Genomic DNA, 4,708 nt, shown 5'->3' with positions numbered 1-4,708 from the left:
TGTTACATGGAAAGCTTTGGAAGCACTAAGGAACTCATTTAGCTTGGGGGAATTCAGGAATCACTTTGCAAGGAGCTAACATGGATGACCTCTTTAAGTGATTAATTGAGGCTTGGAACCCGTCCACCCAGATTCATCCAAGGAGGATACAAGGAGGGCATTCCCCTAAGTAGGCAGCTGCAGGGCTGGGACCTCCAGGGATGGTCCAGAATCATACTGGGTAAGCCTTCAGACTCCTGCTGGGTGCCAGGCATTATGGAGGATGACAGTGATGTGCTTCTGCCTACACAGACTCCCCCAGGGAGTTTGCCTGCTTAACTAAGATTATTGAGCCCTGACCCAGACCTGGACTATTAGAATAGAATTTCTGGATACAAGACTGTAGAAGAAACCTATTTAAAAAGCACCCCAGTTGATTTTGACTTAGAATACCAATAGATGTAGGGGGGAAAGGCAAGCTTTGCATTGTATTTCAGTTGTGGATGAATTCTGATGTCATATTCTCTACACACTCTTTTATATGTTCCTTCATGCTCCATTTTCTCATTGTGGCAATGAAATCAATAGCTCTACTTGCCAAAGCATCCACTGTGTTAATTCTCCCTCTGTTAGTAAAGTGACTTTTCCTTTTCCTCTTGGTTTATAAGCCAAAATCATGTGATTTGTCAAGCTGCTGCAGTACCATTCTACTTTGACTGAAGAGATCTTACAGTTGGTTAATAAAAAATAAGACTGCACAGCAAAAATTCTAGCAAATAGTCCTTCCCTTTCATGCTCATAATCTTTCCCTGAATCTTCAACCATTTCATGTGCATAAATTAATGATGATATTAAATTTCTTCCAAAAATAATGAACTTATAATTAAGATTAAGATACTCTGAGGTTTTCCTTAGATTTAAGGTCAGTTCTGCCTTCTGTTTGGGAGTAAATCATTTAACTTCTTTATCTCTTTCCTTCTGCAAGTAGGGAGATTCAGACTTATCTACTCTATAAAAAAGTTTTTTTCTGGAAATTCAGCAGTGATACTAGTCAAACGTTTAGCACATAAATGTGCCAAATAACAGCTATCTGATGTGCTGGGTAGCAGCTCTCTTTGGAACATCTGTGGTACTTGACCCTTTCTGTGATTCTCTTTTCTTGACAAATTGTCATATTGCTTCATTGCATGTGAGAGAGCAATTAGATATAATGTAAATAATTAAAGTCAAAATTTTATACCATCTATTTATGTAAAGTAGGAGGAATAAAGAACAGCAGTGATGTGCCACCATAGTATTTGATGCAATTTGAAAACATGTATTTTGATGAAAGGGTTCGAAGAAAGACCAAGTAGCAATATTGGGTACCCCTGGGAACTTTACTTCTTTTCTTCCTACAGAGTTCCATGTCCTTACATAATGAAGAAAAGGAAGATGATCTATATAATTACAACTGCCTTCAGGATTATCTAGAATTCTCTTTGATTTTTCTGTCTTTCCCACCAAATCTGTTGATTCTACCCCCCACCCGTATCTTTGAATTGATCTTTTCCCAACTCCATTTCCATTCTCTTATCACACCAACTTCTCTTTATTATTTATTTTAGTTACTCCTTAAAGTATCCATTATGCTTCCTTTTTACTTCTCTTCCAGTTGATTTACCATACAGCCGCCAGAGCAATTCTTTAAAAATGTAAATCAATCCTTACCCTTCTCCCATTTTTAAAATCCTGTGATGGCTTCCCATTCCCATCTTGGATGGCTTCCCGTATGTAAAATGATATGCAGCCTCTTTACCCTGAACTGCACAGTTCTGGCTAAGGTGACTCCTGCTCTACCTCTCCAGCCCCCTTTTGAGCCACTCTCTTTTCCTCACTATGTTCCAGCCAATTTTCTCTCCTTAGTTCTTAGACTACCCCAAGGTTTGTTCTTAGAGCCTCTTTAAACAATCTTCATTCTTTGCTACTTCTCATTCTTCAAATTTTTTTAAAGATTTATTTACTTATTTCTCCCCCCACCCTGTTCCCACTGTTGTTTGCTCTTTGTGTCCATTCACTGCGTGTTCTTCTGTATCTGCTTGCATTCTCAATAGGCAGCTCCAGGAACCAATCATGACCTTCTGGAGTGCAAGAGAAGCGATCATTCTCTTGTGCCACCTCAGCTCCCTGTTCTGCTATGACTCTTATTGTCTCTTCTCTGTGTCTCTTTTTGTTGCATCATCTTGCTGTGCTAGTTCTTTGTGTTAGCTGGCACTCCTGCATGGGGCAGCATTCCTGTGTGGGGCAGCACTTCCCTGTGGAATGGCACTCCCACGTGGGCCGGCACTCTGTGTGGGCCCAGCTTGCCATGCTGGCCAGCTTGCCTTCACCAGGAGGCCATAGGTATTGAACCCTGGACTTTCTATATGGTAGATGGGAGCCCAAGTGCTTGAGCCACATCCATTTCCCTCATTCTTCAAATTTCAACCTAAACATTGCCTCAAAAGCTAGAGCTTTTCTGTCATTAAAAAAAAAACCACACACACACACACACACACAACTATCTATGTAGGTATTTTCCTTTTATCCTCTTTCATAACACCTGGTTGTTACCCTTCAAGCACTTATATCATTTGCAATTTTTCACTTATATATCCTTTGTCCATTTAATGGTTGGTCTCATCAACTCAACTGTAAGTTCCATGAGGACAGGACCAAGTATTTTTAACAAATTACCAAATACTAGTGCTGAGAATATGCCTGGTATTTAATTAGGGATTCAATTGATGCTTGCTGAATAAATAAGGAAAGTGGCTTCTATTTTTGGAATGCCTATTTGTAGAAGAGCTTCTGATTGGTATATTTAAAAAAAACAGCCTAGAAATGAACTGGGAGCAGGAGTTTAAATGCCATCTGAGAGTGAGGGTTGAGGGAAAGAAATGGAAGGGGTGAGGGAATAGCTGCTGGCTAGATATAGGATAACCACAAGTAAATAAATGTTATAGTAGCATGTTGAAGAACTACATTTAATTTCTAACATTCAGTTTGCGTGTTTTGAATGTCCACATTGTAAATTCCCACTTGGCCTTCTCCAGTCCCTAGTATGTATGTTAAAATCAAATGACATATGTGGTTCTGATTTGTATGTGAATTAGTTACTCCTGCTGCATCACAACATTGTGAATACAACTAATAGTACTGACTGAAATATATATCTGGAATGCTTCATGAATTTGCGTGCCATCCTTGTGCAGGGGCCATGCTAATCTTCTCTGTATCGTTCCAATTTTAGTATATGTGCTGCCGAAGCTAGCACTGAAATATATATCTGAATGTGGCTAAAAGGGGAAAGGTCAGATTGTATATATGAATAAAAATTTTAAAAATATCCATGGAAGTACATTATACAGACAGTAAGCCCTAAGTTAAACCATGGCGTTTAGTTAATAGTACAATTATAAAGAAATCCTATCATCAATTATAACAATTATTAAACACCAATACAAGATGTTGGTGGTGGGGAGGTATATGGGAATCCTACATTTTATGCATGATTGTTCTGTAAACCCAAAACTTCTTTAATAAAGAAGAAAAACAAAACATATGACATGTGTGTCTGAGTTTTTGTTTGTATGTGTATTAGGTATATATTGCCTTATTACAAATATCAGAAAAAATATACATTGATTATCTTAGTCTGTGGTCCAGATATCTTAGCATGGCTTAGCTGGGTTATCTACTTCTGAGTCTTCACAAGGCTGTATTCAAGGTGTTGGCTGGGGTTGGACTCTCATCTAAAGGTGAGCACTTAGAAGGAAGTCACTAAGCTCAGGTCACCCTCAAGGTGGAAGGGGGCGGTGATTACACAGAACATGAATATCAGCAGGGTAGGATCTTTGAGGGACAACCTAGAAGTCAGCTACTGGTGGTTGTGTGCATGGGTGCATGCATGTGTGTGTATGCATGCATGTGTGTGTGCATGCATAAATTAAAGAAGGGACTGAGTTCCACATTTAGAATGACACAATCCAGCAGGAACAGACTGTTGGATCCATGAAAACATGTATTCCATAGAATCTAAAGAAAATTTAGGGCAGCCTTTTCACAGGATGTGGGTGGAGATCTGAACCCATATTATTTGGATCTCAAGGGGCACTCAGACCTTAGATGCTCCACATTCTTCAAATATTGGGTTATCCGGAGGCTTTGTTATAACTATTCACTTTGCCTTACCTAACTACAGCTTGGAAGTGGAATACACTCAGAAGTGTTAAATGTTGCAAAAGAAATAAGAGATTTATATATTGATGGAGGATAGAGGGAGTTTCACAAGTCTTTGCACCATAGAGTCAATCATCCTTCAGTGACACAAAGGACTCAAGTTATTTTATAGTTAATTTTGGTTTAAGGCCTAATCTAGTAACTCAGGGAAAGTTCTCTAGTGATCTGGCACTAACTCTGTAACTTGTATATCCTCATTATATTAGAGAAATATTTTTTTATAAAAAACAACTGCATTTTTAACAAACTGATTATTAGCTAAGGAACATATATATTCCTTTAATTCAGAATAAACAGGTCCCTTTAGTTCAGAGTCAATCAAATATCTCAAGTATTTATCTTTGTGTCAGACATTGTGTTAGGTACTTTCACAGGTGCCATCATTTAGAATTCTCAAAGGACCCTGGTGACAAGTTAATTCTGAAGGCTGAGGGTAGAAGTCTAATAAAATTTTTCTAGCATGAAGGAC

At 38.6% G+C, this 4,708-nt stretch overlaps 1 non-coding gene across 1 annotated transcript; it reads right to left on the bottom strand.

Moving 5' to 3' along the window:
- Nucleotides 1-3,167: 3,167 nt before the first annotated feature.
- LOC111758751 (U6 spliceosomal RNA) lies at nucleotides 3,168-3,274 on the bottom strand. Its single transcript, XR_002792918.1, has one exon. It is a non-coding gene; the product is annotated as a U6 spliceosomal RNA (small nuclear RNA).
- Between the last annotated feature and the right edge of the window lie 1,434 nt (nucleotides 3,275-4,708).

The sequence above is a fragment of the Dasypus novemcinctus genome, chromosome 2 (genome assembly GCF_030445035.2).
Source record: "Dasypus novemcinctus isolate mDasNov1 chromosome 2, mDasNov1.1.hap2, whole genome shotgun sequence".
Taxonomy (NCBI): Eukaryota; Metazoa; Chordata; class Mammalia; order Cingulata; family Dasypodidae; genus Dasypus; species Dasypus novemcinctus.
This window is presented reverse-complemented; position numbering and strand designations above follow the sequence as displayed.